The sequence below is a fragment of the Silene latifolia genome, chromosome 4, assembly GCF_048544455.1.
Source record: "Silene latifolia isolate original U9 population chromosome 4, ASM4854445v1, whole genome shotgun sequence".
Taxonomy (NCBI): Eukaryota; Viridiplantae; Streptophyta; class Magnoliopsida; order Caryophyllales; family Caryophyllaceae; genus Silene; species Silene latifolia.
In genome coordinates, this window is record NC_133529.1 from 53,108,169 (window position 1) to 53,123,966 (window position 15,798).

Sequence of the window (15,798 nt, forward strand, 5' to 3'; positions counted from 1 at the left end):
CGAGTACCTTGCATTGCATTTGACATGAAGTATTTACACAAGGAACAAACTTGGTGCGCATTTCGAGGCCTGAAAGACAACTTTATGAAGAATTAGAGGTGGACTACCAGCTATAGTGGTCGATCGACTGCTGCCTATGGTCGATCGACCAGAGCACGACTTCCAGTAGCTCCTGTTCAGCACTGACAAGTCGATCGACTGCCTTGCATGGTCGATCGACCAAACCGTGGTTCTGACGCAAGTTCATAGAACGAGAAGTTAGAAGCTCATTGTGTATTAGGTTTATGAATAAGTGTTACGTTATATTCCTATATAACGTAACCTGTTATCATCCAGTTTTATCAGGAAGTTATTAGCAAGTTTTTCATCATCAAATTCATTAGGGTTAATTCATTATCTTAGAATATTTTCCGCATCCGGTTTTGATCTTTATTCCTGCTCCCATTCGGTATTTCTCTGTTCTAATATTCAGTTTTATTGCTTATTTTGTTCGTAGTTAGAATTGTTAGAATAGTTTCCCGAAAGCCAAATTATTGATTCATTGTTAGTTATTTATTTAGTTATTTCGATCATGAATTCTATTGCTTTATTAGTTAATTGTATTATTGTTATTATTTCCAGTATGAGTAGCTAAACCCCCATGTGCTAAGATGTAGGGAATCTGTAGAAGTAGGCGGCATTAGAATTCGTAGGTTTGAGTCGCGCTGCGGTCGATCGACCGCCTACCCTGATCGATCGACCAGCCACGTGAGATATGCTTCGTTTTAATTTATATTTAACGAATCGAGTGCAGCGACTAGTTGAATGCTTAGGAATTGACCGACCCAGTAAGATCGAAAGATAGGGGAGGGAAATAGACTACCTAATTGAGATGACTGAATTAATAAGATCGAGAGATAAGTTAATTTAGCCTTTTTAATCACTTTTCAGGACGAAAGTTAGCATTAGTGATATTAGGGACCTGTAGCGAGATCGAAAGATGCTACCTGTTAAGAATGGACCGAGAGGACTTTTTATTTGCCCGTCTCACATGATTATTTCAGACTTACCTAGGATGCTGCCGCCAAAACTATAGTGAACCGACTATCTTAGCACCCTTTTAATATTTGATTTTATCTACTAGCTTAGTTTACTTTTCATTTATTGCCTTTAGTTATAGATCAACTCAATTCAAATCCCCCTCACATTTGTTACCTTAGACTAGAATTAGACAACTATAAATTACATTCGCCTCTCTGTGGTTCGACCCTGACTGCCATTAGCTATAGTAGTAGTTTGGAAATATAAATATTATTTTTGACACCTTACGACGGGTATCAAATTTTGGCGCCGTTGCCGGGGAGGCAATTGTTTAAATTTTTAGTTGTTTTTATTTTAGTCTTTTCTTAGTTTAAGGGACATCTGTTCCTAAACTATTCTCATATTCTTCATGTAGTTTCCTCTTATGCGCAGGTCACAGGGTGGTGAATTACTACCATTCAATCCTGAGATTGAGAATACTTTGCGTGAGTTGAGACGATCATCTAGAGTATTGCCGACAGAGGAAGAGCTGAGTACTCTGTCCAGTTACTACGAGAACGAGCTATTCGAGGAGGATCCACCTTCATCTCCTATTTCTACTTAATCAGCTGAGACCGTCACATCTCCAGACATGGCTGAAGAAGTGAGTATAGCCAGTCACTCTGAGCCTGCAGCTGAGAATCTCTATAAGGGATTCGTATTACCAGGGACGGATAGAAAATTCGAGCCGAAACCGTCGTATATCAACTTGGTTGAGAGGAACCAATTCGGGGGAGCTGCAAATGAAGATGCAGCCAAACATATGGAGACGTTCATTGACTACTGCTGTTCCATACCCCCACCAACCGGTGTGACCCAGGACCAGGTGAAGGAGACTATGTTCATATTCTCTCTTCGTGATGCTGCAAGGGTGTGGTACCGAGACCTGGATCGAGCTGCTAATGGGATCACTGACTGTAATTCTGTGGCCCTAGCATTCTACAAGAAATATTTCTCTGTCTCGAAGACTAATGCCATTAGAGCTCAGATCACAAGCTTTAAACAGGGTCCTGATGAGAATTTTCATGAGGCGTGGGCCCGTTTCAAGAAGCTGGTGCGAACTATTCCGCACCATGGGTTCCAGAAATGGAGCCTATGCAATCAATTTTATAATGGGCTTTATGATGATCAGAGACCTATCCTGGATGCGGCAGCTAATGGCAGATTCCAGGAGAATGTTGGAGAAACTAAGGGGTGTAAAATTATTGATGATTTGGCCACCCGTAAAGCTGAGTATGGAAATTCCAGGGGAAATCAAAGGAGAGCTGCTGAATCCCCTTCTGTAGCTGCATTAGAGGCTCTTACGACGAGATTTGATAAGTACGAGTTGGGAGGAGCTTCGAAAGGAGGGATCTATCAAGTGAATGCTGTGTCAGACGGTCCTTCGTCTGCAAAAGATGTGGAGCTGAGGGACATGTTTCAGATTTTTGTCCTAATCCCTATGAGTCTTGTGCTGCTTTTCAACATTATAGGCAGACCAACACTTATTTTGACCCGAATGTCCATCCAAACTTGAGGTGGAGTAGCCAGAATGTCCAAAATCCGACTCCACCTCCGCAGCAGCAGAACTATGTACCTCCACATAAGCAGCAACAACAGTTCCAAAAGCCTCCGTATGTGCCCCAGCAGCAGCAGCAGCAGTCCCATGGCTCCGATTTAGCCGAGTTGAAAAATTTGTTGCTAAAGAAGTCTCAAGCTAGAGAGGCTGGGATGAAAATGTTGGAGAGCCAAATTGCTCAATTGGCTATCAAGAGTGCAACTCGAGCTCCAGGGCAATTACCGTCTCAGCCGGATCAAAAAGAGACCCTAAATGCTATCACTTTGAGGAGTGGGTCTACACTCGATGGGCCCGCTATGGTTGAGGATGTCACTGAAAAAGATGAAGCGGAACCGAGTAAGAAAAAGGCCGTGGTGAACAGTAGCAAGAAAAAGACGTTTACCAGGTATGTCAGTCGATCGACTGACATACCCGGTCGATCGACTGAAACACACAACAGTTCAGCTTCTAGTTCTGTAGAAGTCATTCGATCGACTGACCTACATGGTCGATCGACTGACAGCGCTGCTGAAGTTGAACCTTTTCGTCCTCCAATGCCAGATAACTTGAGGGACCACTTATTTCGGGGTACGACGACTTGGAAATTATTGAGGGAAGACCCAAATGCTGATGGGTGAGTTCCGGTTCCGAAGTATGATCCGATGACGATTAATGGCTCATTTTTGAGATGGTCTGAAGAAGGTTCGAGCTATAACAAGGAGAAGGTAGTTGATTTTCAGCCTAAATCCACCGATGCCGGTGTAAGAGATCTAGAGGAGAGGGCTAAGTTGCTTCTTACAGCCCCGTACCCAGAGAGATTGGTGCCAACAAAGGAACATGTATCGTTTAACAAATTTGAAAATGTAATTCGTAGTTTAAACGTACAAGTTCCTTTTCTTGAATTAGTTAATCAAGTGCCTGCTTACATGAAATTTATGAAGCAACTTTTGTCTAAAAAGAAGTCACTTGAAACTGTGCAATCTGTCGCACTAACTGAGGATTCATGTTCTTATCTGACCCATACTGCACCTTATAAACTAGAAGACCCAGGTAGCTTTTCAGTTCCATGTAGTATTGGCACCTTTTCTATTGAGAAGGCATTATGTGACCTAGGAGCCAGTATTAGTGCCATGCCTTTGAGTCTTGCTAGGAAGTTGAAATTGACTAGGTTTGCAGTTACCAACATGACAGACAGATGGCTGATCGTTCTGCGGTCCAGCCTATAGGAGTCTTAGAGGACATTCCTGTGCAAATAGGAAAGTTCTTTTTCCCTGTTGACTTCGTTGTACTAGATATGCCCGAAGATGCTCACATACCTATCATTTTGGGTAGGCCATTTCTGCACACTACTGGTGCAGTTATAGATGTTGGCTCAGGGACATTGACTTTTAAGGTAGGGAAACATTCCATTGTCTTTGCCCAGACAACTAAGAAGAAAGACCCTATGTGGCCAGTCACTTGTAATACGATTTCTGAAAAGAAATCTTATTTTGTGCTTTCTGATATGCCTGCCTCTATGCCTATTCCTGTTGTAACACCTCCGCCCCAGATTGGGAGCGAATTGGAGGAATATTCTTCTGTTTTGGATATTGCAGGAGCTGGTTTGGGGAATGAAGAGCCGCATGTTGCTCCAGCTGTGAAGGAGCCAATCGTTCAAAGAGGCGGCTTAGGATGTCTTAGCAATGGCACAGATGAGGAGCCTGACGAGGAGCCAGTCAAAGTGACGGAGTCCGACTTGGATTTTGATGAGCCATATGAGGTCATTGCTTGGGAAGATGTTGAAGCTGTTGATCCGTTGATTTCTGCGGACGTTGAAGTTGATAGGAGTGCAGCTGAGGAGATGAGCACTGTAGAGGCTACCTCTTGTAGCCAGAAGCCGAGCAAGTGGGCCATTCCGTGGCTATTCTTGATCAACTATTAGTTGATTAAGACTTTTTCAAAAACATTCATTTTATTGCTTTTGGACTTTTTATTGCTTTTGTTTGCGCGAGACTTCGCATTTTAATAAGTTTGCTTAGGATTTTAAATACTTTAGACTGTTACTTTGGGTTTTGCGCAATTTTGGGCGCGCTATTATGTGTATTTGCAGATTTATAGACCATATTAGCTCAATTTATTGAGCTATTTCGAAGAAAATCAGAACTTATAGCAGGTTTTCCAGTCGATCGACTGCCTCCTATGGTCGATCGACTGAACTGCGAATTCCAAGAGCTTCTGTTCCTGTTCACTCTGGTCGATCGACTGGGTGATGTGGTCGATCGACCATGTTCGCTGTTGTACCTGTTCACGACCATTCCCTTTCTGTGTTAGGCCGATTTACGGAATTTAGGGAGTCTTTTCTTCACTTTATTCTCCGTTTCGTTTCTGTTTTCTTCCGTTTCTTTGTTTTACACTTAATTTTGCGTTTAATAAATTGTTTTCTCGGATTTACGCACGGTACTTTTGTTTGTCTTTTCAGGTACCTATGGTAGCACTGCTGGCTACTGAAACCTCCTAGCTCGCGCTGGTTTAGGGAGGTTTCCTTTTGCTGCGCTTAAAGTCTTGTGAGTTTCCGAGTCCTTTTCATGTCTTATTTATTTATTTATCGCAAAATTCCCGTTTCCCTTTTATTTCATTATATGATTTTGCACAATGGGGACATTGTGTGATTTGGTTTGGGGAAGGGTTTTGCATTGCATTCATATGTTTTATTGCATTTCGATTTCACGTTTAATTATTCTGTTGGCATTGTTCTTTAATTTCTCCATATATACATAAATTCAAAAAAAAAATTGAAAAATTTCAAAATTTCAAAAAAAATTTCACGTTTATTTTAGCATGTAGATCGAGTCGGAACGGTAGTATTTCAATGATGACATTGCATATTCAGCTGTTTTTGCCTAAGCCTTGCTAATTGACATGTTATTAGTGGAATCATTTGCATAGTCTACGAGTTTTCGTTAAATTTCTTGCTGAACTTGAGACTTGACTTCAATTTTTGGCGAACTACATCATTTTCTGAGGTTTAGAGCCTATAACTGGTGTCATTCATGACCAGTTTATCTAGGATGTGAGTAGTACTCCTTCTGAGACATGTTATATTAATTTGCATAAATATGAACTTAATCTGCTTAATACCTGTATGCATTCGGATTCGTGGTTAGTTGACACATGTGGAAGAGGTCACCCCTTTGTTCTTTTTGCCCATAAGCCTCACACTGTCAGAAATAGCCTTTTTGTCCTGTTAACTATATCTTACACTTAGCCTGCCCTTGTCAAGCTAATAGTTTATGTTCTTGGGATTGTTACTTTGTTTTTGGTAGCTAATGCTCATTTTGAGATGATGTTGGGAAGATGAAAAAGGAAGGAAAGAGAGAAAAAAAAGGAAAAAAAAAAGAAAAAAAAAGAGAAATAAGTTCGATTTATGGTCGATCGACTGGACTCATTGGTCGATCGACTGAAGCCCGAGAAGAAAGAAAGAAAAAAAAAATCAAAATCGCATAATTCAAAGTCTTTATTAAATGGCGATTTTTGCTCCCATGTTGCATTTGTATCTTATGGGGAGTTGATTGATTATTATGGAGATTGCGAGATGTGTGCTTGATAATTAGCACCCGTTTTATTGTTGATTTTGAGCAAGAAGTTGGATGTTGTCATATGGTTTTGTTTAGGTACTAGCTTGATCACCTATACCTCCACCTTCCCATAATTGTTTTGCCCCTTCCTGCCCATAGCCTCACATATCCATATTTACCTCGGCATGTGTCATGGTCATTTGTTTGGTTGGAATGCATATGTATGGTTGTAGAGATTGTTTTCATATTAGATTGCAGGCATGTTCTTATTGGTCGTAGTTAGGTGAGAGTCATTACAAAATGAATTCTTCCTATCTTTTACAAATTTTCACCTGTGCTTATGTGTGATATGAGCGACCCGTGAGAGTCCATAATGATAAGTCTCTATAGTTGACGGTTCAGCAGTTTTTAACGACTACATAACTCGTTTGCATGATTCATATTGCTAATTGATTGTTAGTTGTAACATTAAATTGTATTAGGCTATTCGGTTTGCATTTCGCTCTGAGATTGAACTCGTTCCATTAGGTTCTAGGATCGAGTCTAGTTCTTGCTTGGGGACAAGCAAGAGTTTGGTTTGGGGAAGTTTGATGCGTGTCTTTTATATGATGTTTTACACCCTATTTTACACGCATTTCAGAGCTCAATTATGTAGTTTATGCTACTATTTGCCCCATTTCGTCTACTTTCGTATTTTATGTAATATTGCAGATTTATGCGGAAATGAGTAGAAATCGAGCCGAATCCGTCCCCGAGTACCTTGTATTGCATTTGACATGAAATATTTACACAAGGAACGAACTTGGTGCGCATTTCGAGGCCTGAAAGACAACTTTATGAAGAATTAGAGGCGGACTACCAGCTATAGTGGTCGATCGACTGCTGCCCATGGTCGATCGACCAGAGCACGACTTCCAGTAGCTCCTGTTCAGCACTGACCAATCGATCGACTGCCTTGCATGGTCGATCGACCAAACCGTGGTTCTGACGCAAGTTAATAGAACGAGAAGTTAGAAGCCCATTGTGTATTAGGTTTAGGAATAAGTGTTACGTTATATTCCTATATAACGTAACCTGTTATCATCCAGTTTTATCAGGAAGTTATTAGCAAGTTTTTCATCATCAAATTCATTAGGGTTAATTCATTATCTTAGAATATTTTCCGTCAATAAAAGTTCATTTTCCGCATCCGGTTTTGATCTTTATTCCATCTCCCATTCGGTATTTCTCTGTTCTAATATTCAGTTTTATTGCTTATTTTGTTCGTAGTTAGAATTGTTAGAATAGTTTCCCGAAAGCCAAATTATTGATTCATTGTTAGTTATTTATTTAGTTATTTCGATCATGAATTATATTGCTTTATTAGTTAATTGTATTATTGTTATTATTTCCAGTATGAGTAGCTAAACCCCCATGTGCTAAGATGTAGGGAATCTGTAGAAGTAGGCGGCATTAGAATTCGTAGGTTTGAGTCGCGCTGCGGTCGATCGACCGCCTACCCTAATCGATCGACCAGCCACGTGAGATATGCTTCGTTTTAATTAATTTAATTTCTATATTTAACGAATCGAGTGCACGCGACTAGTTGAATGCTTAGGAATAGACCGACCCAGTAAGTTCGAAAGATAGGGGAGGGAAATAGACTATCTAATTGAGATGACTGAATTAATAAGATCGAGAGATAAGTTAATTTAGCCTTTTAAATCACTTTTCAGGACGAAAGTTAGCATTAGTGATATTAGGGACCTGTAGCGAGATCGAAAGATGCTACCTGTTAAGAATGGACCGAGAGGACTTCTTATTTGCCCGTCTCACGTGATTATTTCAGACTTAGCTAGGATGCTGCCACCAAAACTATAGTGAACCGACTATCTTAGCACCCTTTTAATATTTGATTTCATCTACTAGCTTAGTTTACTTTTCATTTATTGCCTTTAGTTATAGATCAACTCAATTCAAATCCCCCTCACATTTGTTACCTTAGACTAGAATTAGACAACTATAAATTACATTCGCCTCTCTGTGGTTCGACCCTGACTGCCACTAGCTATCGTAGTAGTTTGGAAATATAAATTTATCTTTGATACTCTACGACGGTATCACCAGCCGGCGATACAAGGGGCCCCCCTCTGGTTTTGAAAATGAGAAATGGAGGGCCTGTTTAGGCGAGGGTTAGCGCATGGTTTATATGCCGTGTTCTGACCTTTTAGAAAACGTTATAAAACGTGTTGAAAATGGGTATTTGAACCCGGTTTGATTTGAAGGGGTCGTTTGGACCGCATTTGTTAATTTGAAGAACTAGACTCGAATAATCATCATTATTTTGACAATATTCGGTGTCGGGTAATTAGTCAATACTCATCATCGTACCCGGGTTAAAATCCGGCATGGTATGTAGAACCAAGGATGACTTTGTGTTGGTGACTAATATGTTTGTTTTTAGAAATGTAAAGAAATGAAATAAAAGATTTTAAAATACCTTTTAAATGTCATTAACCAAATATTATCACCGAAACCCGGATTTAACCGTCATGGTATGAGGAACCAAGGGTGAAAGATGTTTTATGGTTTGAACAAATGAAATAAAATAAAAAGGGTTCGAAAATATTTGGAATGGTAAAAACCGATTACAAATATGAAAATGAATTAAAGGGAAATGACGAGAACAAACACGGTTGATCTTTGGTCTGAACACCCCATTTAGGCGCGGGTAAGCTGGTAACCTAAGGGGCTTCTGCCTCAGACCAAAAATCAGTTTTGGCTCGTTTATTCCAAGTTTTGGTTCATGTTATGCACGTTTTAGCATGTTATAGTCATGAAACAAATGAAAACATAATAAAAGAGGATTTTTACACCCTCATACTTACATGTTTGGTTATGGCGAGTGACTGACGTAAGTGTAACAACTCGTTTGATCGGAAAAAACTCGGTTTAAAACCGTTTTGGTAAGTAAAAAGAGTGTTTTAATGTTAGTGATGGTGTAGTGGTCGAAGTGGTCGGTCAAGTGATTTAATGCACGATGACGGTACCAAACAATGTGTAAGGCTTGTATTTACGATCGGTAGGTCGTAAACACGCGTCGGGTTGTGACTTAAGAAGTCGAGTCGAGAATTTTAAGGGAGAAAAGAGGGGGCGGACACTCGCGTAAATCTCAAATGGGTGGCATTTGAGGGGTATTTATAGGAGAATGAGTGGTTGTGTGAGTTTTGAGCGACGTGGCCACTTGGGCTGCTCAAAGAGGCGCGAGCCACGTCGCGGTTCTTCGAGTTGTGTTGTCACTTTCACAACAAACGCAATCATGATTTTTTCTATCCTAGGTTTTGTAGTCACATGTTTGGTACTTGACCAACATGAATCCAGGAAAACTTAAGGTAGAAGATTTGAAATGTTTTGTTTTTGGTGGTTGACTCGGTTTGACTCGTTGTTGGAGCCGAGATTTGAATTTTTGAGTCGGTTTTTGGTCCGGTGTCGGTTTTGACTCTAGTTAGTGTCATTGCGACCCCGTCGTCGTGCATTTAAACACTCCAGGTATTTTTGAAATGTTTTAAAATATTTTATTTTCGAAATCGTTTTATGTTTTCCGACGTAAAGTTGTACACAAACTGTCGATCAAACGCCGCGATTCCAAAACATGTTGTAGTCCGATAATCATCGGGTGTTTGTTGGAGTCTCAGCAGATACTGGGTATCTACAGAGCCCCCACTTTGACTGAGGCTTGGACAGGGCGAAAGTCAAAGTAGAGCCACCAGGTCAATCGAAGATTACAACCTGGAGACCCAAGCGACGTCGAGGCGGCTCAAAAGGATTCGGGCCAAGGACCTACCGTCGGGAAGGGCGATGCCAAGGCGACTCGAGGGTACGAGCCAAGGACCTGTCGTCGGGAACAGTTTAGAGTCTGCCGACTATCCGTGCGGGTCGTTTAAAGTCCATTAGACTACGTAAAAAGGCTCGCCAGCCATAGGAAGGAGTCATACCTGAGGCATCTTCGGATATGTCCTTGCATGTTTGCGGATAAAGGCTCGCCAGCTGTGGTAAGGAAATGTACCCGAGGCATCTTCGGGATCTGTCCTTGAATGTTTGGGGACAAAGGCTCGCCAGCCAATGGTAAGGAAATGTAACCGAGGCATCTTCGGGATCTGTCCTTGGATGTTTGCGGACAAAGGCTCGCCAGCCATAACAAGGAAATGTACCCGAGGCATCTTCGGGATCTGTCCTTGGATGCTTGCGGACAAAGGCTCGCCAGCCATGACAAGGAAATGTACCCGAGGCATCCTCGGGATCTGTCCTTGAAAGCTTGCGGACAAAGGCTCGCCAGCCAATGGTAAGAAAATGTACTCGAGGCATCTTCGGGATCTGTCCTTAAATGTTTGCGGACAAAGGCTCGCCAGCCAATGGTAAGGAAATGTACCCGAGGCATCTTCGGATTTGCCCTTGGATGTTTGCGGATAAAGGCTCGCCACCATGACAAGAAAATGTACCCGAGGCATTTTCGGGATCTGTCCTTGGATGCTTGCGGACAAAGGCTCGCCAGCCATGACAAGGAAATGTACCCGAGGCATCTTTGGGATCTGTCCTTGAATGCTTGCGGACGAAGGCTCGCCAGCCAATGGTAAGGAAATGTACCTGAGGCATCTTCGGGATCTGTCCTTGAATGTTTGCGGACAAAGGCTCGCCAGCCAATGGTAAGAAAATGTACTCGAGGCATCTTCGGGATCTGTCCTTAAATGTTTGCGGACAAAGGCTCGCCAGCCAATGGTAAGGAAATGTACCCGAGGCATCTTCGGGATTTGCCCTTGGATGTTTGCGGATAAAGGCTCGCCAGCCATGACAAGAAAATGTACCCGAGGCATTTTCGGGATCTGTCCTTGGATGCTTGCGGACAAAGGCTCGCCAGCCATGACAAGGAAATGTACCCGAGGCATCTTTGGGATCTGTCCTTGAATGCTTGCGGACGAAGGCTCGCCAGCCAATGGTAAGGAAATGTACCTGAGGCATCTTCGGGATCTGTCCTTGAATGTTTGCGGACAAAGGCTCGCCAGCCAATGGTAAGGAAATGTACCCGAGGCATCTTCGGGATCTGTCCTTGGATGTTTGCGGACAAAGGCTCGCCAGCCAAGAGGCGGTCGATTAACGTACCATGGGAATAGCCGCGTCAAATGGGCTTGTTTGAACGTAGCGAACTCGTGATGCCGCCTGTGAACTTGAATGAGAATAGCCGCGTCAAAAGGGCTTGTTTTGAAAGTAGCGAACTCATGATGCCGCCTTGGAAATAGTGGATTTGAATTTTTCACTATCACTGTTTTTGAAATGAGCGTGTTCCACGAGGAAGCCCCCTGCTGGTATTGGAAGGAATAGTGAATTGGGAATCTTCACCATTCGTCGTTCTTCTTCAAATTTGGAGTGGCGGTTTCGATCGCCGTTCGTTTGAAGGAAATAGCAACTTTGAATCTGCTATTACGTTTGAAGTGACAGTTTATGTGCCGCCGTTGACATTTGATGGAAATAGTGAATTTGGAATCTTCACTATTAATTGAAGTGACGGTTTATGTGCCGCCGTTGACATGTGCGGAAATAGTGAATTTGGAATCTTCACTATTAATTGAAGTGACGGTTTATGTGCCGCCGTTGACATTTGAAAGAAATAATGAATTTGGAATCTTCACTATTAATTGAAGTGACGGTTTATGTGCCGCCGTTGACATTTGAAAGAAATAGTGAATTTGGAATCTTCACTATTAATTGAAGTGACGGTTTATGTGCCGCCGTTGACATGTGTGGTGAAAATAGTGGAATTTAATTTCCATCTATCATTCTGAAAATGACGGTTTTAATTGCCGTCGTTTGAAAATTTGAAGAAAATAGCAAATTTGAATTTTCGCTATTATTTTTGAAACTTTTGAAGGAAAATAGTGAATTTGATTTCACTATTATTTTTGAAGTTGGCGGTTTTGATCGCCATTTGTTTGAAATTTTTGAAAATAGCTAATTTAAATTTTCACTATTTGTTTTTATCTTTGAGAAAATGACGACCTTTAATGTCGTCAATGAAAATCCGAATTTTGTTATGTGGAAATTGGGCTAAAGCCCAAAATTCGCTGAAAGAGTGAGGGACGCCTGATTGAGGCGCGAGCCACTTGGCGAACCAAAGGGGCTTCCCTTTTTTCTGTAAAAAAGACGCGAGGTTGGACTGCATCTCATTCATCATTTCGTCTTCTTCATTTTTCGTCAAAACAAGCCAAAATCGCCATTGTTGGACCTTCTAGCTCGCTTGAACTCGTGCCATCATCAACAATGTCATCTCAAGGTATGTATTTCCTCTTGAATCAATTTAAATTTGTTGATCTTTAGCTTGATTGAATTAGGGCGGAATTTTACCTAAAAAATCGAATTGGGCATTTTTGATTGACCCCATTTCGAGTGAAATTGATGCTTGCATTAGGTTAGAAACCTTCTTAGGAGTATAGGGGTGCCTTTAGTTTGCATTTTGGTCCCCGTTCCCGCTCCCTATGCTTGAAAAACGTGAGTGAGGTGAGACACCGTCTCACTTCACAATGCCGAGTTTATTTGCTTGGATAGTGTGTCCCACTAGGTCGCATTGTAGTTGGGAATACCCGTATTCGCCATTATGGACCTTCGTTGGGTATTGTGGGCAAAGTTGGATTTTTGCCTTTTGTGACGGTCTAATGTCTGACAAAATAAGCGTCTGTTTGAGCTTGAATTGAGTCAGTTTGCCTTGAAATGGACCTTATTGGTAATTTAGGTCACCTTGAGGCGTGATGAAATCACGTCTGCCTTTTTGCGGTCGCTTTTGAATTTTTGACCGGTTTGGGCTCAAATTAGCGTATGAATTGCCTTTTTGAGCCGTAGAAAAATACCCCATTGTGTCGGGAATATATTTTGGTTTGTAGGCGGACCTTGTATGGGTCTTGGAATGCCGTTTTTTTGTGATGTTTTTGACTCGTCTTTTGCTTGAAAAGATGGGCGAGTCGTTTTGTGTTTGTTCGTCTTTTTTTGTGAATTGTTTTGTTTGGTTGGATTTTGGGCGGGATTGCCCTTGTTTTGTATTGCAGGTTGTGTTTTTTTTGGATTTATGCATTTCATGCCGTCGTAATGCCGAAATTTCGGCTGACGTTCTTTTGTTTGTTCTTTTGATCACAGGGTATCGTTTGGGACATATGCGGTCCGTTGTTGAGGTTTTGGAGGAGGAATACGATCCTGGAGGGGGAGAGACGACTGTTTTTTTGTTACAGGCTTGGTTGTGTTTCTGCCTGGCGGCCTTTGCCCGGCCAATGATCGGGTATCGATCGTTGGTCGTTGCCTGCGGAGGTCCGGACGTCCGATGAGTGGGGTTCAGTACGAGTGTGTTATCCCACGTTGCCGCTTTCGGTCGCTGTTGAATTCAGCTTAGTAGGGTTCAACATCGGGGTAGTATCCGTTGTCCTGACCCCTTTTCACCCTCGAATTCTGACGATTGGAGGCCAACGTCGGGGTAGTACGCTGAGTTACGAGTCTCGGCTATCGCGTCGTCCAAAATCTGCCAGGCACCATTTTTCTTTTTGTCGTGGAGCAGGAACGAGGTATTACCGTCATGGTAACCACCTTTGCTTCCGTTGCTGCTCCTTTGTCTCCTGTGTTGCTCCCTTTCTTTTCTGTTTGAGAAGATTGAGAGTGCTCAGTTCGGTAGGTGGCGGATATCCCCCAGTTCGTTGTCTTAGGCCAGTGTATGTATGATAGACGGTTGTTTTAGGCCAGTGTCTGTATGATAGATGTCTGTAATGGGCCCTGTTTGTATGGTCAGTTGTCCATATCAAACGCGTGCCGATGTATTTTGCGTGAGGCGGTTTGTATATATGTGTTTTTGGATTGTAGCTCATTTTGTGATTTTTGGCTTTTGTGTTGTGTTTCGGATGAGCGCTGTCGGCTGTTGATTCTCCTTTTTCTTTGCACCAGTTCCCGCATTGTTAGTGTAGAAAACAGGCAACAGATAGCATATATACATAAACACAAACACGTAGGAGCATTTAATTGAAAACACGTATAGCATTTGATCAAAAACCAAAATTAACCAAGATGACTTGAAGTTAAAATTGAAATTTTGAAAATTTCTGCGAAAAGTCGTCACGTTCGGAATTCAAAAGGAATTGATTTGAAAATTTGAGCAATTAACTCGTGTCATGAATTAAATTGCGTTGAAATTATTGAAATTGATTTGTGACTCGAAAAATTCAAACTCAAACCGTCAGGATGAATTTTGGAAATAGATTTTTACAAGTATTTTTGATTTTTGAGGTCAAGACTCGAATTTGTGAGTGCTTGAATTTGAGGAAAATCGATGTCGTATTATCAATTCTCGATTTTGATTTTTGCTGGGAAATTGCGAAAAAGCGAAAAAAATTTCGGAATTTCGACTGACACGGAAACGATCCGTCGCGGATCGGGGCGACTAGCCCTTCCGCCCTTAAAAAAAGAAAGAAAAATCCGTATGTTTAAAGCTGCGTCATGGAAACCGTGTCGGATTTCGTAAAACGCGAAAGCAAGGAAATGTGAGTGTGAGGGAACACAAAAATGTCCTGAATCATCCCGAAGAGGCGCGAGCTTCCTGGCGGGAGGTTTGAGGTGTCAGGAGGAAACACAAGTTGAAAGAGATAAGTCAACAGCGAGAATCCTGAGGAAGCCTCAAAGAGGCGCGAGCAGCTTGGCGATGGAAGCCGGCTCTCCCCTTTTTCTGAAAAATGCGCTGATCATTTTGTATAAATAGGGACGTTTGCGCTTCATTGTTTCATCATCCGAAACACAAAATCATCTCTACAAAACCTCTTCTTCTTCCACAAAAATATTTCATGGATGCTTTTGAGAACGCATTGCGACAATGGTGCCGGGATTTGTCGCCTCACGAAAAGTATCAACTCGTTTGCATGGGAGTTGGTCAATTGTTGGTGCTTCGTCAAGTCAAGGTGCAAACTTTATTTCTTGAAGCATGTTCTCGGTTTTGGGATTCGAAACATCATGTTTTCGTTTTCCCGAAAGGTAAGCTTTGTCCTCTTGCCGAAGAAGTTGCAGCCATTGGTGGGTGGCCGGGTTGTGTTCCGGTGCTTCCTCCGACTCGGTTGTGCTATAAGGAGAAATTTCGTTGCATGTTGGGCTTGTCAACAAGCCATATCAACTTTCTTCTTGCTCCACATGGTGTGGATATGTTGGCTCTTATCAACATCTTTTCAAATCGATTAGATGGTAATGTCTCGGAGGTGGCTAGGAGAAGGGCTCTTACCTTTTGCCTTGTCCATGTGTACCTCTTTGTCGATGTTTTGAAGAAGGAGGGGCCAAAATGTTATGGTAGCATGACCCTTATTAATGTGATTGAGCAAATGGAGCATGGTAGAGATCCATCATGGTTGGTGCTTGGAGAGATCATCCAAGCTTTGGACAAGGAAGGCTCTTGTGGAGAAGCTCCCTCTTTTGGGTCCCCAAGGATCCATCAAGTGTGGCTATTGGAGAGGCTAAGGTATGTAGAGCCTCCGGTTAATTCTTCTTCTTATTCCTTCCGTCATCTTACCATGAGGAAGAAGTTGTACCCGGATAGTTTTGCTTCTACCGAGGCTTATTGGGCAGCGAGATTGACGGAGGAGGGTGGTCCCCACATCCGTGGGG